General features: G+C 38.1%; 2 protein-coding genes across 4 annotated transcripts in view; both read left to right on the top strand.

Moving 5' to 3' along the window:
* LOC139940129 (uncharacterized) overlaps positions 1 to 3,287 on the top strand; it is a 57,577-nt gene extending 54,290 nt beyond the window's left edge. Inside the window, exon 29 of the mRNA XM_071936374.1 lies at positions 1,945 to 3,287. The gene's annotated coding sequence lies outside the window, so the exon portion shown is untranslated. The remainder of the gene's footprint in view (positions 1 to 1,944) is intronic.
* Positions 3,288 to 4,589: 1,302 nt separating this feature from the next.
* Positions 4,590 to 27,266, top strand: part of LOC139939756 (dual specificity calcium/calmodulin-dependent 3',5'-cyclic nucleotide phosphodiesterase 1A-like) — a 198,574-nt gene continuing 175,897 nt past the window's right edge. For all 3 annotated transcript variants that reach the window (XM_071935859.1, XM_071935858.1, XM_071935856.1), the window contains exon 1: positions 4,590 to 4,712. The gene's annotated coding sequence lies outside the window, so the exon portion shown is untranslated. The remainder of the gene's footprint in view (positions 4,713 to 27,266) is intronic.

Here is a 27,266-nt window from a genome sequence, read left to right as displayed (position 1 = left end):
TGACAGCATATGAGGTAATATAAATGTCAAACTAAAATCCTTCCAGGGCTGTTAATGGCTTGCATGACATGTGCAACGTGCATTAGTGGACTGCTATAAATCGTGATAATGGACTGTATAACAAAACATGTTAATGGACTTCGGTAGTACATTTGTTAATGGACTACTTAAATATATTCGGTCCAAACGATGAAAGAGGTCTATTTATTTGATAAATATGTGTGTAGCCTGCATGTTTATGGTCAGGATTTAATGGACTTCGGGGCATGTGCTTTGGACTGAACTGCTGCCATGGCTTGTGTTATGGACTGCAGTCTGCAATGCTCTCTGTTTTCAGATTTGCCTGAAGGGGAAATAATATGTAGTCGTGTGTACATGTATATTCAATTAACATGCAGTAGTTACGTAAGCTCTTCATATGTTACTGAACTTCAGTTCCTGGTATAAAGGCACGGGGCACCAAACAGACCAGTGTTCTCACTTGGTGTACACAGAAAGAACAACATCGGTGAAAATTTTGACTCAATTGGTCATCGAAGTTGCAAGAAAATATTGAAGAAAAAATAAAATAATAATAACACCCTTGTTGCAAAAATGTATGTGCTTTCAGATGCCTAAAAAAAAGCTTGATGCCTGAAGTCTTCTTTAAATTTTGAGTGAGAATTACCTCAAAATTAGGTCTCAAAAAATACGTTACTTCAAGCCGTTTCTCACAATCTTTTTTTCAACAGCTCTCCATTGTTGATTGCTCGTTACCAAGTAAGTTATTATAATTGATGCTTACAGTTATTTTGAGTAATTGGTATTAGTGTCCAGTGCCTTTAAAATGGGTTGTAGTGCAGAGCCAGACATCAGTGAACCTTACTAGAACTGCAGTACACTTTGTTGACTGCGCAGTGCATGCTAGGGGCTGCAGAGCTAGGTCTGCAGAGCTAGGTCTGCAGAGCATGGTCTGCAGAGGTCTATCGGCTATTGCACAGAATAACGCATCAATGAACTCAAATCACAAGTTCGCACCCCCTATAGATGATGAAGCAATATTAACAAATAAAGACTACAGGCAAATTTAATACACTGTGGTGTTTATTCATGGACCCATAGCTCGTGGCATTGTACAAGTAGCTTCAATGACTTCCAACATCACAGGGTTTATTGGAATTCAACTTATTAGTTTGCTGTTGGATGCAGTAACCCTCGAAACACGATGTGCTTAAAGGTTGGACTATAAATTGAATGATTTGCATATTGTGTTGAATGTCAGTCGAATACGATTGGGGAATATATTCAGTGTTTTACTTGCATTGTAGAATTAGCAAATTTGGGATGTTTTTCAATTAAAGAAACCCTGTAAAAACACATCCTTTTGCTGTAAAATTTATTCTTTTCCGTGTGCTTTCCAAGTCAAAAACAACAAAATGCAGTCGTGTTGTTTATGAAATTATTCCGTCCACTTCATATTGTAAGAGTTAAGAAATCAATCTTAAGTAAATATTTATTATTTTTATGAATAATATTATAAAATATTTTAGTGTTTTATTTTTAAACTCAAAATGATTATGTGGTTGTTCACTTTGTGGTATAGTTGTTAGCAAAAAATGTGTTTTTCTAATTTAGACCGTCCTATAGTATCATGGTGCAGCCATCTTGACTTTTCCCCCATTGACATCAGTGTAACTGAACCGAGTCTGGAAGAACAAAATAGTCTGGTTCCTATTTGCAAAATGATTATAAGCATTCTTTATTGTTATTCGATTTAAGGAACATGACCAAGATGGAGACAGCATGATAAGTGTCTTTTGCTCTTGTGTTTCGAAACTTCAAGAGAGTTTATTTGTAAATGTGTCTTTTGCTCCTGTGTTTCGAAACTTCAAGAGAGTTTATTTGTAAATGCAAAAACGGTTCTACACTATCTTTTTATGATTCATATTATGTTTGTGTTTTTAGATGCAGTGCACACGAGCACGGATTTCAACCACAGGCCCCATTGAATTCACCGAAATGTGTTGTGTTATTCACAACACACTACCCTTGTGTGTAAAAACTTCAAGAGAGTTGAATAAAATGCTAAAATGGTTCCACATTATCTTCAATTGATATCATTTTGTTGTTAAGATTTGTGCACAAAAGCACGTTTTCCAATCACATACCACATTAAACTCACCAAAATGTGCTGTGTTGTAAGCAATGTTTCTTGTGTCTCGAAACTTCAAGACAATTGATTTGTAAATGCAAAATTGGTTCTACAGTATCTTAATGTTTCTTTTTAATTTTTATTGTTAGGTTTTGTGTAAACGAGCACGATTTTCAACCACAGACCACATTTGATTAAACAAAATGTGATGTGTTGTGAACAATCCAATTAAACACAATTCCACGTTATATTCAATTGATATTATTTGATTGTTAAGATTCCTGCACACTTAAAGGCAGTGGTAATTGTCAAAGACTGGTATTCACAGTTGGTGTATCTCAACATATGCATAATGAAAGAAAAAAAAACCTTGTCACACGAAGTTGTGTGCTTTCAGATGCTTGATTTCGAGACCTCAAGTTCTAAACTTGAGGTCTCTAAATCAAATTCGTGGAAAATTACTTCTTTATCGAAAACTACATCGCTTCAGAGGGAGCTGTTTCTCACAAGATTGTATACTATCAACCTCTCCCTATTACTACTTACCAATTAAGGTTTTATGCTAATAATTATTTTGAGTCATTACCAATAGTGTCCACTGCCTTTAAGCATGCAAACAAATTTCAGTAAGATCACTTTGAACTCGCCCAAATGTGTTGTGTGTAAACAACCAAAGAAAACTAAGTATTGTTTATACATGTATATTGTTTTTTTTACAAGATGGCCAGACCTGACTCAAAACTCCTGGCCTTCGGGATGAAGTAACTTGATTTCAGAAAGAAAAACACTGTGATAATTAAATTATTATATTTTTATTCCGTCCTGTAGTAAGTGTTGAAAGGGGCAGATGATCCCTGTTACAACGTTGGTTTTTGTGTATTCAGTTATTAAATAAAAAAATCATTGAGTTCTTTCTTTTCCAATGATTTGAGATTTGTACAAATTCATGATGAATTCTAATAGTAATGTTGTAAAAAAAGAAAATCATATTGTAAATAGACTTGAAGTCTGTATGTGATTTGAGGGAGAAAATCTCTTATGTATTCCATCCGTGTAAAATTTCTTTTGATAAGTAATTTGAATAATTGACAAAGGTCACTCTTTAAATAATTGGCAATCTTTGTGAAGTTTAATTGAATAAAACACACTGTGGAGAATAACAAAACAGGCTTCCATTATGATTGTTGTCAGGGGCCAATTACCTTGTATTGAGGGCTCGATCGAGACAGCACTTTGAATTCTCCTGCAAATGAGAGTGAAGCCCCCCCCCCCCACCCCCGTGATTAGAGGAAGCCCCGCTCCCCATACGTTAGATGACACCTATTGTACTTTCTTTTGTTCTTGTATTGAAGCAATCCCCATTCGTTTTGTACACGAATGACTATAGTGAGGACACCTGAAAACAAAGAACCGACTAGTGCGGACCCATTGTCCCTTTTGTTAAAATGTCCTCGGAAGGTAGGCAATACAAACACGCACGCACACAACCTCCTCCCCCGGTCTCCATCAAATGATCGCAGACCTACAGGTATTGTCGAAGGGAAACTTCTGGGCAACTTCTACTATAGCGAACATCCTGACTGATCAGGAAATTGTTTCGCCATCGTGACGTCAGCTATTTGTTTGTTATGTATTCCTCCCTGGCGACCATACGCACACACTGCCATCGGGACATTCCACCGCCCTAATGCATTTTGGTCACATAACATATTATCCCATTGTGTTTTGTTGCGCAGTTTCCAACTCGGGACCTTCATCCAATCGGGGAGCCTTCTGTCGAGTCTCCAGTTTAGGCGTGTGTACCTACCCACACAACCCGCTTACAAAATAAAATATTTTTTTACTTGACATACTGGCCTGACGTTTCTACCCTAGCAGAGTCTTTCTCGAATCCTGAATGACAAAACACTACACAACACAACATAACACACATGAGCCAGTATAAGTGTTGTATTAAGTACTAATCAAGTGCATCTGAGATTATTGGCCGCTGCTGTAATAAATTTTAACATCGTAATTGTTATTAACACATGGACAAATAAAAAAGAGTTTTATTGATTTGACTTTAAAATACGCGTGTTTGCACGTTTGTATCCACCGACCGCCTGTCCCATTCCCTTACCTTGTGCCGTTGGTGGCGCTACGCAAACTGTTATTGGCGGGAATCAATGCGCAGTGACACAACGTAAGAAGTGCACGTTGTCTGCTCACCGTTTCACCAGCTACACAGTGAGTAGTATAACAAATAACGCTTTGAATAGCGCACAGATGTCACGGTTAACTTCAAACAACAACAACATTCTTATGCTTTGGAAGGACAATACTCGTTGAACGTCTTTCCAGAATTCGAAGCATAGTGTGTGTTCTTGAGACGTACGCTTCAACACAGCTGTACAAGGCAATAATATACATCATCATACTCCGAGCATCTCCTTCACTGCGAACGCAATTAAGTCCCCTGCAACAGAATATCTTGCGGAGAGACATTGCCCATTCCGCTTGGTCGACCCGTTCACTATTGTCGTCCAGTGTCCGTTTACTGTGGATCTTGGCACGTGCTGATTAAAAATATTGAACTCAAGTAAGTACATTGTTTCAGAAATAAATCGTATAAGGGTTGATCGTGACTGCATAATGGCGAGACAATCTCGACAACCGTCAACTCGACAAGCAGTAGGCCTACCATGTTCTTGACTCGTACATTGCTAATGAAATTGCTCTTTCGTCCATTACAGCATGCCCGTACAGTCTTCCCCTAACCATTTTTTATTTTTCCCTGATGTGACGTCGTGTTTTTATGATAATTCATGTAAAAGCACAGTCGTTATTAACGACTTACCTCCCTCCCTATGTTGGATAATAAACACTGTGTAAATATTTCGCTGGAATGCCCCAGTTTTTCGCTAAATTGTGAGCCAGGGATAGCTGTGATATTGCTGTCAAAGCAGCTATATATCCTGCGGTGGTTCGTTTGCTCGGCCTTACTATTATTATTTTCCCAGGTCCTTATACTAGCGGCCCGTAAGTACAAAACAACGGGTCTCAGAGTCAACTGTCTCCCTGCGGGTAAGCTACTCTTAGGCCTACTGCTGTCACATCCATGGTAAATTGCAAACCTATTTTAAAGTCAGTAAATACCCTGCTCTAGTTTATTGAGTACTCGTTGAAGTTACCACAATCAGAGTAAAATACCGAAGGGCCTACGTAACATTTCACCGAATGTTTGGCCATGTTTGGCAGAGTGGTGAATATTTGAGAAATGCTACTCGGAAAGATACTCGCTTGTGCTGTCACATCCACGGTAAATTGCAAACCTATTTTAAAGTCAGTATAAATACCCTGCTCATAGTTTATAGAATACTAGCAGTTGCCACAATCATAGTAAAGTACCAAAGGGCCTACGTAGCTGGTAACATATCACACAATGTCGGAAAGAGAGGTGCATTTGAGTAATGCTACTCGTGGTGTCACATCGACGGTAAACATGAGTACTCGTAGAAATTACTACAAAATAATTCCAGAGTAAAATACCGTATAGGGCTACGTAACATGTCACCAAATGTTGGGCAGAGTGCTGTCACATCCACGGTGAATTGCAAACCTATTTCAGTCAGTCACCCTGCTCTATAGTTTTTTTGAGTAGGAAGTTACTACAATCAGAGTAAAATACCGCAGGGCCTACGTAACATATCACCAAATGTTGGACAACGTGGTGAATATTTGAGAAATGCTACTTGGTTAATTTACTCGCTTGTCCTGTCACATCCACGGTGTACTCGTAGAAGTTACTACACGGGAGAGTAAAATACCGTAGGGCTACGTAACATATCACCAAATGTTGGACAACGTGGTGAATATTTGAGAAATGCTACTTGGTTAATTTACTCGCTTGTCCTGTCACATCCACGGTGTACTCGTAGAAGTTACTACACGGGAGAGTAAAATACCGCAGGGCCTACGTAACATATCACCAAATGTTGGACAACGTGGTGAATATTTGAGAAATGCTACTTGGTAAGTTACTCGCTTGTCCTGTCACATCCACGGTGTACTCGTAGAAGTTACTACACTGCAAAAACGTTGGTCAAATCATTTGTTGGGCAAAGTAACTTCAACAATTATTGGTCGATAATTGCCCAACAAAACAAATAATTGGTTTTGTTGGGCAAACATTTTGTTTGCCCATTCTTTGTTTAAAAAGCGGAACAAAAGTTGGGCAAGTGTTGGGAAAATATTTCGTAATCTGAATTCATCATAACTGTTGGTTACACTTTTGCTTATTTATTGGGCAACTTTTTGGTAATCTCGATTGTTGGTTAAAATTATGCACATTAGTTGGTCAAAATCGTCCGATCATGCGCACTACGATTAAAGAGTTGCCAAAAAGTTGGGCAATAAACAGTAGAACAAAGATAATTATTTTCAAACATGGCGAGTGGAGGAGTGGCTGTGACGAGCGGGGTTGTCCAGTGGATATAGATCCAATTTGAAGGTGAGTTTTTAACTAAATATGAAGTTGTGTTTACTATTCAGTCGTACATATAGTCGTGACAATTGCAGAGCGAGCAACACATTGACACTACTGTGATAGTTTCAGTTTTATCATGCCATTATGTGCAACGCCGGTTGTGGCATGTATGCGTGGTTGTTGCGTTGCTTTGTGTATGAAATACATGCATGGAACTATCACTGCATTGCTTGCGCTGCAACTGTCACGACTGTGTACAACAACTGAACAGGAAACAAACTTTATTTAGTTAAAAACTAACCTTCCAAAGCATCTACAAACCACTGAGCACCCTCACGATTTTGAGAGAGATGCCAAGGTCACAACTCACCACCGTTTGCCATCGTGGAAAATATATTTTATATGCCTGGTTGTATGACGTATCACAGGAGAAACTGTAAATCAAAGGGTTAAATACATTCACCATTTGTTGGATAACACCGAAAATGGTTAAACGTTTTAACTAGATCATGAATAAAATCATCGCCCAATAAGTGGGTAATTGATAATTATTAAATACCCAGAAAATGGGTAAACAAAAAATTACCCAACTGTTGGTTAATAAAATATACCCAACTATTGATGATGAAATATTACCCAATTATTTGGCAATCAGAGCGCCCAACTTTGATGGGTAATACTTTGCCCAAAAGTTGGAGGAGTTCACTATTCGCCCTTAAATGGGTAAAAAGTTGGGCATTTTTTTACCCAATTTTTTTTACAGTGTACATGGCAGAGTAAAATACCGTAGGGCTACGTAACATGTCACAAAATTCTGGGCAGAATGTTGTCACATCCACGGCGAAATGCAAGTTCAGTCAGTAGATACCCTGCTCTATGTTTATATAGAGTAGGCCTACTCGTAGAAAGTTACCACGATCAGAGTAAAATACCGTAGGGCGTACGTATTGGCAGAGTGGTGAATAATGATATTGAGAATGGCTCCTTGCTTGTGAAACTACGATCACATCACCCCATCTTAAATCGTCGGTTCAAATCTCAAATGTTTTTTTTTTTTTTTTTAATTAAACACAGTGTCCTTCACCAAGCTTACTCTATGAGTTATTCAATTTCTTCTTAGAGGTCGAGTAATCCTCATTTTCTTCGGAGCATCTTCTTGGTTTACATCCACAGTCAATGAATTATAACCTCGAGAGAATACAATCTGTCTTGCTCTTCAAGGATACAGTTCAGGGCAATATTTTCAGAAAGAAAACAGATAATATAATCAGAGAAAATTTTCCCCAGCAATAGTTCAATGAATCTCCATAAATAATACGTTACAATGTACTTGTATATACCTGAGTGTGTTAATGGCCAGAGGCAAGTTAACTAATTAAATTAATTATGAAGTAGGCTTCCCGACAACACGAAACAAGTAGAAACACTGAATTCATGTTAGACAATGCTAAAATACACTTTGTTTTGTAGCAATCAGTAGGCTTATGTCTTACTGTGTCATACTTTCTTCATGTATACTTAATTTCATAAATAACTTCTCTCTTTTTTTCATCTTAACGCGCGTAATAAAAACTTCTTTGTGTATGTGATGCGCTACACAAGAATTGTTCATTATTATTATTATTATTTGACAATCTTAAAACATCGCTTGTTCGGAAACGACTGCATAAAATAGTCAAATATTTTTTCAAATAATTGGTGCAGTACCATCTTTAGAAAATACAAACAAAAATGTTGATGCTGGATAGTCAGTGCAGTCTTTTGTAGCGATGTTCTTTTGTAGCGAGTGTACCTTTGTTCATGGAATTGTTCGATTGTTTTAATCCTATATAAATGTAGATATGCAATAAGAATACCATGTGCACATTTTATTTGTTTGAAATATCACCGAACATCCGGAGCGGTTATGTCCTCGCAGGAAGTAGCTAATAGAAATACACAAGCTCGGAAGCGTTACTGCAGTAACTTTTCTCAGATTCAAATGTTTGAGAATGAAAACTTGTTTTTTAAATCTTTTTCTAGGCTATAACCACATTAATTCGAGGTGAAAATGATTCTAAAAAATGCTTTACACCTGCACTGAGACCTGATGTATACTTCTAAACAAAAGTTATAATTGCCATCAATTTGAAGAGTGTTACCCAACGTATGTACAAGTTCCCTTTAACAGTATAAAATAGCCTTTCGAAACAAAACTTGCATAACAAATAGCGATATTTTGTCTAAAATATCGCTATTTTAACGGGTGTGACAACTTCACTGCAGTGAATACCATCGATTTATACGCAACTTAAAAACGTCCAAATTTTAATCAATTTGACCTGGGTGGCGACTTTTTGTCCTTCCTTTTCTAAATAAGTCTTCGATAAAAATAACAATTTCTTGCTCCTCCTTATGCTCCTTATATATTCAATTTGGGCAAATAAAGCGAGAAAAATCCACGTTCTGGTCCAATAAATGCCATACTTCCAAGGGTCTTGGAAACGGCTTCAAAGTAGGCCTATATAAATACCCGGAGTGTTATACTATGTTTTTCTGTTCGTTAAAAAATGCAAACATTGGGAAACATGCACCAACTAAGCTTTGCATGAAAATAAGAGCAACTACCCCCTTATATACTGAAGTCGCGTTATTTATTTAATCAATTTAATATCACTCCATTCTGACTCTGTGAAAGTATATACACAACATTAAAGCTGCTCTAACGTCTATTCACTTAACCACAATATCAGTTATGTAACAAGTCGAGAGTGTAAAAATGCAAATGGCCTTTTATATTAAACGTCTGCTACAACATTCTTTGAATCTTTTGTGAGGCAAACAATTAGCTTGCCTTCATTTAAAGTTATGCAGAAGACAATCTCAACAGACGGTGAAACATTCATGTAGGCCTAGTTTTCAATAAAGCCTCACTGCTTCTGTTCCAATTCGTGGACCAACAGAACCTTTATAGCGACCTTCAACCATTCTTACTTCGTGGAATGGTGGCGCGTGATACAGCTGTAAATTTCACCAATTAATTAGGGAAATGGCGTAGCTAAGGGAACCAGTTTCGCAGCTCTACAGCACATAACGAGAAGTTGATACACGATTTTATGTGATCGTATGTTTCTATTGATTTCAGAATCAATGGAGATTTCATTATATTTAAAATGTAATGTAAGGCCTGAGGTGTTTTAGGTGTTAGAAATATAAAATCGTGCATCACCTGAATAACTTTTCCGTGATTCAGATAAAATGTTTTGTTCGATCAAACAAACAGTATAGATTGTAATTAAATATACGTTCCCACGTTGTTTGTCACTGTTTTTGCTATTTTGTTTACGATAGTATATCTTTTACAAGAGCAACCTTGACGCCATTGAAAATTTGATATTTTTGTTTTGTAAATTGTTTTAGATGAATCCCCACTCACTGTTAATGAAAATCTATGTAAATCTATGTAATATAATTTACCTGTAGAAGTTTAAGCTCATTAGTCGTAAATTTTGTGTAAAAAAAAAAATCGCCGAGGAATGTTTTCAAGAGAGTCGCGTAAATCCGTTGTACATAATACAATTATTTTCGTCTCACAGAAACGACAATTATTTTCGTGAAATAATTATTTTGCTCATTATTTTCTTAAAAACTAAAAACTAAAGCCAATCTGCAAGTAATATTTTAAAAGACGCTTTCTACCATCTTTAAACAGTTTAATTTGGTGTACAAAAAAGTACCCAAACCCTTTAAAGTGGACATTGGGTTATATCTCTAGTGTTATAACTATTGGTATTTTTGAGAAAGAGGACATTTCTTACTCAAATATTAAAAGACTCCACTAAACCCTTCTTAGGCATCTGAAAACATGCATTTTGTTCTGTGGCTTCTCCTTTTATTTATTTCTTGCACTTTCGATGTGCAGTTGAGTCCGAATTTTCACAGATTTGTTATTTCATGCATATGTTGGGACACATCAAGTGGTACTGGTCTTTAAGAGGTGTCCATTGCCTTTAAAGAGAGGATCAGCGCGGTCCAGTCATGATAGGATGTAGCCTATATACCCACCGTAGAGTGCCAGTTTAAAGATGAATAATATATATATCCCCCCCTTTTGTGTTGCTCAATGGAAGACTTTGGTAAATTACCATTGTTTACGTAGTTCTGAGCATGCGCACTTTACCGAGAACAATGGATTTTACCTAGTAAGTCTGCTCCCACCAAGCGTCCCAAAAGTCTCCTATTAAATAGTACACATTTTGACCAAAAGAAACACAAAAGGTGTAGCATTTAGGCCGTGCATGACGTACGGTGGAGTTAGCCTTTCGCGTTCATGTTGTACTACACGATAATTTCCTTTGTTAGAAGTGTTGCGTTTGGCTCTTGAGTTGACACTTTTTTTCTAAAGAGATGTTTGCATGCACTCGAACGAATTAATTCGCGTATAAAGGGGGGCTTATTGTTCCCAGGAAAAACAAAACAAATTGCCTCGCCATGAAAATCTTGATAGGACAGGATTAAAATTTGAGTGTTTTTCTGCATTGATCGACGGACATGTATACATTATTGGTCACAACATTTTTTTAGTAAGTATTAAATCATCACATATTTGTGGCAATTAAAAAAAAATCTTATGCCTACATTTTAAAATAACCAAACATGTAAATGGCTCATCAATGCGTAGTGCAAAACCGCCACTTAAATTGCAGCGCACTTTTGGGTGTATGGATGCTGAATATCATAATGTGTAAATTTGAAGAAAAAATGCTTAAAGAAACACATTGCCTTGGATCGGTCGACTTGGTCTTTGAAAAGCGTTTGTAACCGTTTGTTATAAAATGTATAAATTATGGTAGAAAGATGTTGTAAAAGTAGAATAAAAAGGTCCACACAAACATGCCTCGAAAGGGCACGGTTTTCCTTTTACCTCGTAGACTACCACGATCTGCCATTTATGAGAGTCAAACTAACACGGTCGGCCATTTAAGGGAGTCAAATCTTTGACTCCCCTAATTGGCCGACCGTGTAAGTTCGCAAAGTCAAAGGAAAACCACGCAAGTTCGAGGCAAATTTGTGCACCATTTTATGCATTTTATATAGCAAACGGTTACAAACGCTTTTTATAGACCAAGTCGTCCGATCCATGGGAACGTGTTCCTCCAAATGCACTGGACACTATTGGTAATTACTTAAAATAATTGTTCGAATAAAAACCTACTTTGTAACGAGCAGTGGAAAGCTGTAAAAGATTATTGAGAGAAACGGCTCCCTCTGAAGTAATGTAGTTTATGAGGTAATTTCAAACTCGTTAGAATACTTCAGGGCCTGAAGTCTTTCAGCGAGCATATGAAAGTATTTTTGCAATGTTAGGGTGTTTGATTCTTTCATTCATCTCGTGCAACTTCGATTACCAACTATAATCAAAATGTACACATATTTTTTATTTTGTGCATAAACCAAGTAAAAACACCGGTCTTTAACATTTAATTACCAATATGTATCAAGAGCCTTTAAAAGGTACGGTTTCATCCTTGTTTTATAAACTCCTTGAAGCCCATCATGATCCTAAGTAGAGATACTTTTTGGGGGTTGTACGACATCGGAGCGTCTTGGGAGGCGTGTCTATTGCAAAGAAGCGAAAATGACATGGAAGAGGACGTCGGGGAGTGACCTAAGAAGGATTAAAGAGACACGTGAAAAAAAAGAAAAAAAAAGAGATGAAGATTGGCAGATTAAGAATACAATATGGGACTTCTGAAATAAAACAGTTAACGATTCCAGAACCGATGCACAAGATCTGTTGATGGAGTGCTTGGATTTAACGGAAGATGCAACGCGAAAAGGTATAATTTTTTCGATTGGATTAACTAAGATGAACGAGATGTATATTAGGAGATAAAGGAATAGTTTAATAAAGGGACTCATACAATGAAACATAACATCAATAACCGGTGGACAAGATTGTCGATGGCACGCTTGGATATTATGTGAAATGAGGCAAGAAGGAGAAAACAATTTCAAAGGGATTAACTGAGATGAAAAAAATGAAAGTTTGGGAGATTAAGGAATAACGAAGTGACTTCAGAGGAACAATATAACAAAGGGACTTATGAAGTTAAATCAAAACAACCAGAACCGATGGACAATATTTGTTGACGGATTAGTGGAGTTACTTGAAAATGGTTCAAGAAGAGAGATAGCCTCGAAGGGATCGACTCAGATGAAGATTGGAAGCTTAAGTAAAATAATAAAGGGACTTATGAAATAAAACAACCAGCACCGATGGACAAGATTTGTTGACGGATTGCTTGGAGATACTTGAAAATGGTTCAAGAAGGAGAAGATAGCCTCGAAGGGATCGACTCCGATGAAATAAGATTGGAAGCTTAAATAAAATAATAAAGGGACTTATGAAATAAAACAACCAGAACCGATTGACAAGGTTTGCTGGTGGAATTTTTGGAGAACTGAAGAATAAGATGTGACGTGAAAAGACACAAGGAAGAATCAATCGAGTGGATTAGAGAGATGCAGATTTGGAGGTTAATGGATATAGAGGGACTTTAAAGGGACTCTATCACCCGATAGATGAACTGGGTTAACCAGGGTGTTAATTAACCGACAACCTATATGACCTGGATAGTCAAGACGGATCGTACTTGTCCTCCTGGTATTAGTGTTTCATTTGAGAGACACTCAAGTAAAACGCAAAGGTGTCATGTTGTGTTATTGGTCATGGCGAGAGGGTGACTAAGGATTGGATCAAGCTGGCGCATCCAGTGATGCTGATCTTTTATCCACACATCCAGAGGGAAAAAAAGAACCATGAGCCATTGTGGAGTATACGTGTCATCGTATCAACCTAGGGGGAAATAAACACAGGTTCTTTTTGGCAGAAATGCAATAATGGTCTTGCGCTGTTTTATGCTATGAAACTAAAAAGAAGGTTTGTATATATGTTTTGTTGTCAAGCGACCATAGATCATGCACATCTTGTAATAGCTTTGACACACACGTCCCCAGGATGCGCTCATCACATGCTTATTACTTGGTAATTCTTCCGGTGGCCCGACCCTTGTGTACATTACAATCGCTCCCATAGCGTACAGGCTGATGGGTCAGCGTGTATATACATTGTGTTGTGCTCTTCTCCATGCAACCCTTATGCATTTCATGTGCCGTGTACATACGAACGCTTTCTGCTTGAATTCGCAACCACCACTCTGCCTGCCTCAAGCGGATCTTGTGTGCACTACGAAGCCTATCTGAGTGAGTGTGTTAATTTCAAATCATATAAATGTGTTATCCATGCTCCATATGAGAATGTGTCTATGCAATGCCGCAGGAGTGATGTTGATCCCCGTATTTACCGTCTGCCGTGCCTTCAATTGTGAGCTTCTGAAAAAAAATACTTGTAACCGACCCAAGATCCCGGAGTGTTTATACTGTATATAATTCATTTGGGATTTTCTTGACACAAGATGTCCGGTAAGTTGCAACCAAGGTTGCCAATGCTAAGATATGTAAGTGCATTAGAACAGGCATATATTATATTATTTATCTGCTACTTGCACTTCTTCCCACTCTGTCTTTCTATAGTCTCTTTCGCCTTTTGTTTGCTGATGTGATGTGATTTTTGACAGCGGTTTAATGGCCAGTGTATGCCTACATGGGATAAACGTGTTAATGCACCATGCCGTATTATAATATAACGATTTGCAGTAATGCAATGGAGTGAGTTTTACACGATAGGAGATTTAAAAAAAAAAAGGTTGAGGTTGTTATTTTAAGTCTTTGAAATTGCACACGGTGCAACGATGTAGTCTATTGTGTTGCTCTATGCAAATTATTTGTCGAGGACCAGTGATGTAATAGGCATTTTAGTGACCAATTGTAACTTTGATTTACCATTAGATTATAACTCTGAATCTGCGATCGTGCGATTAATTTCCAGGGCCCCCGGGAGAACAGTTCATTGACAACTGATGGAGACACCCTAGTTAAATAAGACAAAACGATCCATTCTGGATCCATTTCAAACATAATCCAGGTCAGCCTGACCCACAATTGGGTCAGACCCGGCAGGACCCAAAACTCGGGTCAAAATCGAGATGTCATTTACCAGGGAAAGGTAACCCGTTGCTCCTGAAACAATTTTGAGGCACAGTGATTGAAAATAACGACCCCGTGAAAAGATCGATATATTTTTTTTAACGAAGGCATACGTTTGGTAATCACTCTTATATTCAACGGCAATAAAAACTCACTCGGTTAAAAGTATAAAGCATCTTCCGATAGTATGTAGCGGTTTGAGAGAAAAAAAAATCACTTTGAGGTAGTATGGCTATGTAAAAACATCATGTTTTTAATGTTTGCGGTAACACCATGTGAGTATCTACTTGCCAGGTAGAGTTGTTTTTAGAGAACTGTCTTGCTTTATTCTACTGCCGCGGAGTAGATAATCGGAGGTTCGGGAGACTTCTCAGTTCTGAAAAGAACTGTCCTGCTGTCATGTTTTACCCCTATAAGATTTAACCATAGAAGCGTTACCGCGCAACGCTTCTCAGATTGTGTATTCTTGTATAATTGGGGATGATTCTTCGACAATGTTATTGCTCTGACCTCACGTCCCACACACTCCGTCGCTGTAGACGCGCATATAAAAACAGGGCCCAATTTCATAGAGCTGCTTAAGCAAAAAAAAAATGCTTAAGCACGAATATAGCTCGCTTATTTTACACATGTTACTGGCCAACATTTCATGCAATATACATTGGTATATGACTGGTATTTAGCTATTGTTTACTTAGAATAACAATTTGAGTGTAGTCTTGGCCGGCAATCTGACTTCACTAAGCAAGGATTTTTTCGCTTAAGCACAATTTTGTGCTTAAGCAGCTCTTTGAAATTGGGCCCAGTTGTTTTTGCAGCCTCATTGTAACTTATGGTTGATTTGGACACAAATCAAGATGGCGGCGCCCTCAGGAGATTAGTTCTTCAGAGACTGGGATCGGTATAAATTAAATTAAAGCCGCTAGACATCGACCATGATGACGTGTCTCAGTTCCGTAATACAATTTTAATCACCCCTTTTGACCACGTGCGAAGTAACGACAGGTCGAAATGTTGATGTTCAGAAACCAGTTTAGGGTGTTGGACAACCTCATCACTTGGTGGCGCTGTTGTCACAGTGTTCAGTGTTGCGTCATAACAACCAGTCATGAGATGTAAATAATTGGTTGTTCAATCCAACGACATGGTCATTTGGTGCTCTGTGTATAGAGTATCGCCAAAATGCTCACAATTCCTCGGGGGGGGGGGGGAGGGGGGTAATTTTTTTATCGTACTCTTCGAGGCAAGGACCAGAGGTTTGATAAGTTCCTTTTGCATATTTTAGAGCTTCTCGTAATTGGGGTTTATTGATCAAGAGTGTTATTCAATGTAATTGTTTGGTAAAAAGAAACAATCAATAATTTCTAAATCAAACATTCATTTGTTGAATTTGATAAATTTATGACAAACTTGTAATATTATGCATTTTTTTTAATTTATTGACCCTTTGATCATTAATAATTATGTAATTGTAATTAGTGACTTTAAAGTTTAACGGTTTCAAAGTTTGATGTTTTCCAGTAACACAAAATGAAATAATTCTTAGAGGACGAGCGTTGGGGAGGAGGAAGATGATGCCTTGTATGTTTTGGTAAACGTAGAAACCAGCTCGATTGGCGTAGGTCTATGGGTATTTGTGCATGAATGATATCACCATCGGCGATATACAAGACGTAATTTAGTTAGCGACATTGCAGTGATCACAATGACCGTCACGCCACCTGTGTGGTTTAATACATCCATGGTGCCCTGCTGTGGGAGGGAAGGGGAATAATATTCTAGTTTACTTACACGGCCGGAAATAATCCGATCATTAACAATTTCTTTCAAATAATTTTATTTGTACTCACCTATGCTTCAGCAAACCCAATTAAAGGGTTTGATATCTTCTGTAGATCAAGTTTTTTTTGCCATGTAATATAATTTACACGTAGAAGTTCCAGCTTCATTAGTCGTAAAGTCTTTGAGAAAGAAAAGTGAAAATCACAGAGCGATATTTTCAGGAGAGTCGCGCATAGCAGTTAAGATTGATGTTATCTGCAAATCAACCGACTTTGCCAAGCTAAGTGTAGTGTCACAATAGTAATACTGAAAATTTGTCTCGCCATGAATTTGATTGCTTTGTGAAATCAGCCCCTGATGGCAGATCGTCCACAGATGTGAATTACTTATTGACCTTCCGTTTATTTACGTCCCGAAAGCAGATCTATAAGCTCGCTCAATATTCTTATCTCAGCCTTGTCAGTTTCATTTCAGAGAAACATTATTATTGTCATCTAATTTCTTATCCCAAGGAAACTTATAAGTAAAAATAAAATTTCAAAGAAATGAAACAGGTAATTATTTCCGTTTGGAAGCTAAGCGTTCGTAACACAGGAAATAATATACCGGGTCAAATTAATTTCCTGTATATTTTATATTATTGCAATTGGTGCCCCGATGAACAAATCTTAAGTTTAAAACTGTACAACTTTCAAAAATCTATAGCTCCCCAAAACCCCCTTTTTTGTGTTTTCAGTCAGAAAAGAAATCCAGATGCTGTTGTCAAATTAAATCAATGAACAATTTTACAGTTTGTTGTTTGTTGTTAAAGGCAGTGGACATTATTTAATTGGTAATTACTCAAAATATTTATCAGCATAAAACCTTTCTTGGTGACGAGTAATGGGGAGAGGTTGATGATATAAAACATTGTGAGAAACGGCTCCCTCTGAAGTGCCATAGTTTTCGAGAGAGAAGTAATTTTCGACGAATTTGATGTCGAGACCTTAAGTTTAGAACTTGAGGTCTCGAAATCAACCATCTAAACGCACACAACTTCGTGTGACAAGGGTGTTTTTTTCTTTCATTATTATCTCCCAAGTTCGATGACCGATTGAGCTTAAATTTTCACAGGTTTGTTATTTTATGCATATATTGAGATACACCAACTTTGAAGGCTAGTCTTTGACAATTACCAATAGTGTCCACTGCCTTTAAACCATGGAAGGCTAAGAAGAATTTACAGGGCGATTTAAAGCGAAATAAAATGTGCGTCTTGAAAACAGTGAATTCTTGCATGGGCGAGGCCACCAATCATGTGCTTTGTGGTTTCAATGTAATTGTGCTAGCATTACACCCTGCGCAATTCTCAACCATTCATACGTCTTCCTTTTACCACATTAGAGGTGCTGACGTCATTGTGAGCTTCTGACGTCATATGCCAGGATTCGATTCCACTTATCTTATTGTTCATTTTTCGTTAAACCAACGATAAATGTCGCATGTATCAGTTTTGAAGGTATTCCCAGCCTTTTTTGCGCTCAAACCTCCCTCTCCCAAAATCAATAAAAATCACAATATCAGCCTTTATCGCTAGACCCATATCCTTTATCTTCAGATAATGGGGTTTGAAATATTAACCCGACCATAAAACCAAGTCAGTGTGACCCCCCCCCCCCCCCCCCCAAAAAAAAAAAAGAAAAAAAAAAGAAAAAAGAAAAAAGAAAAGAAAAAAAAGACCATTAATACGCAATACAAAACAACAAACCACCCTAAATTTGAATTAAAAATATTGCCCCTTCCTACAACCTCATTTCCCCAATATGTAAATATTCCTTTTACCTCCCTCAGAAACAAAAACAAAACTTGTTTTTACGATGAAGAGATAGACAAACAAACAACTACCCCAGCATTGCTGTGGGAGAGTGATATATCAGTTAATGTCGAACCAGAAGAATTATCTCCTTTTGTATGATACATTTTCCTTTTTCCAAGTGTATGTGTCTACATTAGATCTTACACAGCTGTACTCCAACTAAACGCCATTATCCCCACAAAGATAAACCAAACCATAAAGAAACACCAGTGCATGTAATAGTAGTCATCAGCAGTCATCAAAGCACTCCAAGGCTTTGTATATATTCGCCACTGAAATATTCCATTTTTATCAAAAACAGTTATTGGCAATTGGGAGCCGAGGACAGGTACATGTATTTCTATTCGGTTGATTAAATTTATAAGAATTGAAATTGCCCATAGTTAATGAAAGAGATCTGAAACGAGTAATTGCATATTTCAGGTTGTCAAACATTTTTACGAATCTGTAGGAACATACAAGATTTAGAATAGTTTGTGTTTAACTTGTACCCGATAACGGAACTCTTTAGAAAAGGGGAACAGAACAACAATTGCAAAGTACAGAAAACCTGACCCGATGGTTGTCACTACAATACGATGTTCGGATCTGAGAAAAAATGGGCCCACTGTGGGAACTTAAAACACACTGTGAACGTCGAGACACGTCCACACAGTGTTTTTACTGTGTTGAAGAATATGGTTTCCCTAAAGTTATACGAACAAAGGAATGTTCACAGAGTGACTGCAACACAGAGCTGTTGTGCTGACGGAAGGACCCTTGTGGGATCATTTAGTTAGTGTAACAATGGGCCCTCACAAAGTGTGTTGTTGTTGCTTCGGCCCCATTCACATGGAATATTCTTTTTAAAGACAGTGGACACTATTGGTAATTGTCAAAGACTAGCCTTCATAGTTGGTGGGTCTCAACATATGCATAAAATAACAAACCTGTGAAAATTTGAGCTCAATCGGTCATCGAAGTTTCGAGATAATAATGAAAGAAAAAAACACCAATGTCACACGAAGTTGTGTGCGTTGAGATGGTTGATTTCAAAATCAAATTCGTGGAAAATTACTTCTTTCTTGAAAACTATTACACTTCAGCGGGAGCCGTTTCTCACAATGTTTTATACCATCAACCTCTCCATTACTTGTCACCGAGAAAGGTTTTATGCTAATAATTATTTTGAGTAACTACCGACAGTGTCCACTGCCTTTAAAGGGAATAAGCCAGTGACCTACCATTAAAGTTCATCAAGATCGTCTGTGATACATTTGTCTCCATGAAGAATTTATCTGTGAGTGCGTTTAAGCTGTCTCGCTGATTAAGAACACGCCGCCATTGTAATTGGAGGTAGCCGGGTATCATTTTTGTTTCAGTCCATCACGCACTGCGTCTGAAATGTGTGGGGTAAAAAGGGGGCAACACTCCTCCCCGCGATTGTGTTTACCATACACGAGACATCTGTACGTACCTTGACGATTCGATTTGCTTTCTTAGTGGGGCCGTCCTCGCAGTAATGGAGTTTAATATGTATTATCCATGTCTTAACGCGAGACCTCAAGGTATCGAGTGAATCTGTACGAGGTTGGTGGCATTGCATTCATTTCATAGCAATTTATTCCATTTCTGCGTGTTAGAAAGTGTAACATTACACCCCCATGTGGTGCCATTAGACTCGGAGCGTGCGATTCTCGCTGCGTTCGTAATGGGGTCAAGCGGCGCTCTAAACGGGTACCTGCCAATTGAAAACAATATGGTACCGACTTCGAGATTATATCGGAATAAAATCCCCAAGGTGGCAGACAACAGTGATGTGTTATAGGCTTTTTGGCTTCATGTTGTCTTGTACATGTTTGAGTGATGGGGATCGGGGATTTGCTTGATGTTTCAATGCGATGGACACATTTGGCAATAATTGTCCTAAAAAGTGTGACTCATCTGGGCATCGAACTTGCAAGAGAATTATGAAGAAAAAAAACACCCTTGTTGCCCAATTTTGTGTTCTTTCAGATGCCTTAAGAAGTCTTTTTTTATTAAATTCAAATATTTTTGAGAAATTACCCGTTTCTCAAAAACTACACTTTAGAGCTATTTCTCACAATATTTGATAATATCGACAGCACTCCGTTCCAACTTACCAAATAAGTTTACTGCTAATAACTATTGTGAGTATTAACCAGTGTCCAGTGCCTTTAAAGACACTGATACTGTTATTGCATAATTCTGTAGAGATAATTGATACATCTTTATTGATATCTCATCTACCTCTATCTCCATCTTCAATTAGCCTAGTTTGTAATAACCAATATTTGATTGGTCTAATTGTTAACGAGTTATGTCTACACAGAACGCTGTTAGTCTAATTGGATTAAAGCAATCGTTATGAACATTTTATTAAGTTGTTTTCAATTACCAAATTGTTCCACCAATTTGCTCCATCAAGGCTGGTGTACTAGGTGGTGTGTTTCTTTGCCTTCAACCTACGGGTTCCCGATTCGCATCCCACATCGGGCACTATGTTGATTGGGTTTTCAGTCCCTACTTGACTGCATGGGTTGTCCTTGCAATACTTCTCTGGGGTTTTCCTCCCACATCTAAAACTGAACTTTTCTTCATCATCTTCTCTTCTCGTTTGGTTCCAATTAGAGCGTTGAGAATATTTATTCAGATCCAAATCTAGATAAACAAGCAACCTGCACAACTGGCAGCTTTAATTATAGTACCCGTTGAACTCATCAATCCTCGAAACCAGAATTAAAGGCAGTGGACACTATTGGTAATTGTCAAAGACTAGCCTTCACAGTTGGTGTATCTCGACATATGCCTAAAATAACAAACCTGTAAAAATTTGAGCTCAATCGGTCATCGAACTTGCGAGATAATAATGAAAGAAAAAAACCCTTGTCACACGAAGTTGTGTGCGTTTAGATAGTTGATTTCGAGACCTCAAGTTCTAAACTTGAGGTCTCGAAATCAATTGTGTGGAAAATTACTTATTTCTCGAAAACTATGGCACTTCAGAGGGAGTCGTTTCTCACAATGTTTTATACCATCAACCTCTCCCCATTACTCGTCACCAAGAAGGGTTTTACGCTAATAATTATTTTGAGTAATTACCAATAGTGTCCACTGCCTTTAACCCATTTGTGATTACAATCCAGATGAGGAACACCACAAATTTACTTCCATAATTGAGGAAATAATTTACGTTGAACCACCTGTAAAAGATGTTAAATAATTGTGACTGCATGTCATCTCATCAAACGTAACGAAAACAACGCGCTATGACACGATATTAAATAGCCCCACGCGTGTGCTTTGTTTTGCTCCACTAATTACTACAAGCCGTTAAGTCAATATAATTATCGATCAAGGGACACGCGAGAGACACTGGTCTTGAAAGCGGCTCAAAATACGGTAAGAAAATAGGTCCTTGCAAATACATCGACCATTATCCTTAGCATTGACATTATACTGTGCTAATATTATACAGTCTCTCTATCGTGGTTTGGGTATAGCTGTGATGTGTACAGTCTTATATGGAGAGTTTTGTTTATTGTTATTCAGCAAGGACGGTGAGAATGAGGACATGTTTTTCCGTGATTTGTCCTTTAATTAGGTCACTTGTGTATTTGTGAGGAGTTTGAGAGAAGGACTGTCTAGTCGAGAAGACGAAGTTACTGAGGATAATCGGTTTGCCTGGTCTGATGGTAGTCTGATTAGCGAGGATGTTATTATCTATGCTGCTAAGTAATGATACGGCAGACATTGATGACTGTGGTGTTGTGTTCTTTAGCCTTATGGGGAAACGTACACGGAGCCAGCTGGCTGTGGCGAGCTGTGGCGTCAGTGCATTGGGTCGCTTGGATCTTACATGGATAGCTTGGTAGTCTTGAATTGCAACGTTCATTTTGTTAACGTAGTTGCCGATATTGCAGCAGAACTACTGTCCGCTACACGATCTACTGGAGAGGAGATAAATGTATCACATGTATCACACAAACATGGATGCTCCAGATTAATAGACTTCCGAGTCGGCCTCTTGCCGCAAAAAAACAAAAAACAGTCCATTTAACGCCCTCATCGGTGACGACTAATACATAAAATAGCGTTGCAATCAAGCTTTAGTACCTTGGAAGTTATTGGTAGGTGAGGCATTTCAGTTGCGATTCGTTGTAAAATTGTGTGCAGTGCCCACTGCTAATTGCAGACTTTGAACTGGATTTTCGTCACCAGGCTAGTTTGGTTTGTGTAGTCATCTTCTCTAGCCTGCGGTGTACGTGTGTCGTGAGTTCGAATCACGACCGATGTGCCTGCTTTTCCTCCCTCCAATACATATCCTACAATGACACATGACTCAGGCAGATAAGACATTAAGATAAGACATGTGTGTCGTGGCAAAGCGGATAAGAGCACCAGACTCAAGCGCTAGTGTTTCTGATCAGCTGGTTTGAGTCCCAGTCGTAGCCAGACACTTTTGCTGCGTCCTTCGGATGGGACGTAAAGCCGTATGGGTCCCGTGTGTCGTGTAGTGCACGTAACGAAACCCAATGCACTTATCGGGAAAAAGAGGGGTTCGCCCAGAAGTTCCTGTTTTGTTTGGCTGTATATTGCACAGCAGCACCCTGTAAACCATTACATGGTGCTATGTTAAGGAATAATGTCTCATACTTCAAAACGTATTCTTTGAAGAATTCTGTTTTATAATAGTACTAGGGCGACATGAGCGTCACTGACTGATGGATTTTGGCGCAATACAAGAAGCCACTATTATTACTGTTCAGACAATGCATAACAAGAGTATTGTATTACTGTTGTCATACTTGCACCGTGTACAATAATTCATTTCCCTAATTGATTTGTTTGTTTACTTGACGGTCTGAGTCCGTGAATTTGAACAACGTCTGACTATCTTAACGCCCATCTTCGATTGACGTGTTTCCACTTAAAGTACAATGTCTTTATATTGACGTGCAATAATAATGTCAATATAATTTCTATCAGTGTGCTATCATTATTGCATTATAACCAGTGTGACGTTATTGTTACTTGCCATTTGGGGCATTTTCGCACCATCACTTGTCGACTTATGCTGTAATGCAAAAATCAGAGAAATATACGGAAAAATTCACGGTCGTTGACTCAAAAATGGGCAAATAATGCTGGGAGTTTGTGTTTTTAGACAAGATTGTTGATGTTGACGGGTGATGTTACACAATTTAAGTTCCTGTAAATTGAAAGAGGAACAAATATTGATTGACAAATCTTTGAGAAACCTATTTAACCAGAGTATGACGTCAGAATAGTCTGAGCTTCTTCTAAATTTAGATATACACTAAGGTTCTCATTGGCGCATCTGCACATTGGGAACACGACGGATACAGTTCCAACCTTGTATTGATCTACACGCATTTTAGTTTGCATCTTCGGACATGATTGGAAAATCAATACACATCCTCAAAGATTGAATTTTTCCACACGGCTATAATTGCCACAGAGTGAGTTATCTCCCAAAACGCAGTCCCTGTTTCAACAATAACGAGATAAACTTACAAAATGCAACAAATAGCGAAACTTTACAATCAGAAACTACATTTAAGTAGAAACTTTGTCAAAACGGAATAACAATTAAATTTGTTGAGAACCATACGAATAATGTTACACACTTATAGTTCTTGTCATTTAAGGACAAACAGATTTTGATTGAAAAACCATCTTTACAAAAACCTATTAAATTCACTGTAACCAGAGTATGACGTCAGAATAGTCTGAGCTCCTTCTAGATATACACTTGGGTTCCCATTAGCGCAACTGCACTCAGGGAACACGACTGATATTAGTTGCAACCTTGTATACGCAATTTAGTTTTCATCCTCGGACAAGATTGGAAAAATACTCATTCTCAAAGATTTAATTTTCCATCTGAAATTAGTTCCATAGAGAGAACTGTCTCAAGGAACAAAGTCCCCTTTTCAATTTGCCAAATTGAAACAGGCACACATCACACGCTCAGAGTCACCTTCAAACTACACCGTTATTCGCATATTTTTGTTCACTCGAAAACTTGGCCACCTGGTGTGATGAAATTCCACAGAATGTTTAATGAGTTCTTTTTAAGAATGAGAGAAGTGGAATGAATGTTCTATCCCTAAATGCAATGATTGATTATAGTAGTTAAGAGCATTGTGGATGCAGAGTCATGTACCAGACCTTGTCCCTGACGACTAAACTGCTACTTCAGTTGACGGACCCGTCGGAAACCAATCTAAGATTTAGATTAATGTATCAATCAGTCAAGCAGTTCAATTTTTGTATTTATTGCACAGCCTTGTTTTTTTCAAGTAGTTTGATACATTGTGGGTGCCATTCCTGGGCGATATGATGTACTTGAAGGCACTGGGGACACCTTTGGTAATATTGTCAAAGACTAGTATTCTCACTTGGTCGATCCCAACATTCAATGCACGAAATAACAAATCTGTGAAAGTTTAGACTCAACTGGTCATCAAAGTTTAAAGATATTTATGAAAGAAAAACACCCTTGTTGCAAATATTGTTTTGCTTTCAGTTGTGTAAAAATGGCTTCAAGCCTGAAGTCTTTTAATAATTGAGTGAGAAATAACCTCTTTCTAAAAAAACACGTTACTTTCAGAGGGAGCTGTTTCTCGCACAATGTGTTATACTATCAACAGCTCTCCATTGCTTGATACTAAGTAGTTTTTATGCTAACAATTATTTTAAGTAATTACCGATAGTGTCCATCCAGTGCCTTCCAAGGTTCAATAAAGCGTGAACAAGTATTAAAGGTATCAAGTAATCAACCACAGGGGAAACTGACTGGGTAATTTCTAATTAACTCGGGGTTGAACCCACTGACTGGGTAATTTCTAATTAACTCGGGGTTGAACCCCAAGTTAGTAGTTAAAAGTGTCATTATTATCAGTCCATATCATCACTCTTCTTGGCAGAGGCCTTGCTTTTATCATACTAATTTGCCCTCATCCAAACTGGGTCAAATATTGGTAATTACTCGAAATAATTGTTAGCATAAGACCTTTATTGGTAACGAGTAATGGGGAGTGGTTGATAGTATAACACATTGTGAGAAACGGTTCCCTCTGAAGTAACGTAGTTTTCGAGAAAGAAGTAATTTTCCACGAATTTGATTTCGAGACCTCAGATTTAGAATTTGAGGTCTCGAAATCAAGCATCTGAAAGCATACAACTTCGCGTGGTAAGGGTGGTTTTTCTTTCATTATTATCTTGCAATTTCGACGACCAATTGAGCTCAAATGTTCACAGGTTTGTTATTTTATGCACATGTTGAGATACGCCAATCGTCGCGGCTGGTGCCCCAACTCAATTTTTGCTTAGCAAAGAAATGGGTCAAACAGTAATCTCTGCTTATCAGCTTAAAGGAACACGTTGCCTTGGGTTGGATCGGTCGAGTTGGTATTTGAAAAGGGTTTGTAACCGTTTGTTATAAAATGCATCTGAGTAGAAAGATGTTGTTTAAGTGGAATACAATGATCCACACAAACATGCCTCGAAATTGTACGGTTTTCCGTTTACCTCGTCGACTACACGGTCGGCCATGTTGGAGTCAAATTTGTGACTCCCATAAATGGCCGACCGTGTTAGTTCGCAAAGTAAAAGGAAAACCACACAATTTCGAGGCAAATTTGTGTGGATCATTGTATTCTACTTTTAAAATCATCTTTCTAACCATAAGCATTTTATAACAAACGGTTACAAATGCTTTTTATAGACCAACTCGTACGATCCAAGACAACGTGTTCCTTTAATAGGACCCTGGTGTCTCTGTTTTTCCAAATCGTCTCTTCATTTTGCTTTGATCAAGGTCGTCTCCTCTCCCTTCTGTCATAATAATGGCAGCCATTCGGTTGTAAATCAGCTCCATCGTCCATCTTGTCTTCTTGCAAATAACCAGTCTGTCGTCATCACATCTTGAGATTAAAGAAAACAGACATCTAGTATTACAGTATCGGATCGTTACATTGCTGAGTAATAATGTAAGCTCACAGACCCATACAGTTGGTTCTGGTACGAGTCGCCATTAAACTTGTAGAGGAAAAGGTACCCGAATTGCGTTTAAGTTAAATTTGTTTAATTATAATTGCACAAGGGGTTTCAACAAGGTTTGGGTGTTGTGTATACGTCGGGCTTAGATCCATCACGTTATTATGACTTAGTTTGCCTAGCACCCATTTATGTCGCTTATAAGTGGGCATGTTGCCATCAGATCAGAGTAGCCTGCGAATGGCCCCACACATTTTTAATGTGCTGTGCTAATGTTTCTGCGAAACACTTTTCCATTTAAATTAATGAACTGGGGCTCAGGTGAGATGAGGTTGGTATCACGGCAAGAGGCAATATTGTGATGGACTAGGCGTACCGTAAAGGCGCTTGCAGAATGCATTAGGCTCCAGACGCAATCCAAATAATTATTATAATAATGTTATATTAGTTTTACGGGCTGTATACATCATTCGAATTCATACCAAGCATTATTTGAGCCTGTTGCCTTCAAAAGCACTACCTATCGATAGATATATACTATTTTATCCAAAAGCCAGACTTGATGTCATGTTAAAGGAGCATGTATGTTCAAATCGAAAACCAAACTGAATACAGACTACTTGCACTGACGTCACGAATTGGCGACTCGTCGGCCATTTTGTGGGTCAATTGCGTGTAAAGATAACATGGTGTGCGTCCAACCGCAAGAGGGTTGCCCAAATTACTCACTGAATAATAACACTGTGGAAATTGGACTCTTAAATGGTTATGACGTCAGGTCAATTTGGTCAGTACACATTTTAACTTCAAGACACTGGTCACTATTGATGAGAAACTGGTCTTTGACAATTACCAAAGTTGTCCAGTGTCCATTGCCTTTAAGCTGAAAATGTCAAATTTTTGTAATATTTATTTAT

This window comes from Asterias amurensis, chromosome 7, assembly GCF_032118995.1.
Source record: "Asterias amurensis chromosome 7, ASM3211899v1".
Classification (NCBI taxonomy): domain Eukaryota; kingdom Metazoa; phylum Echinodermata; class Asteroidea; order Forcipulatida; family Asteriidae; genus Asterias; species Asterias amurensis.
This window is presented reverse-complemented; position numbering and strand designations above follow the sequence as displayed.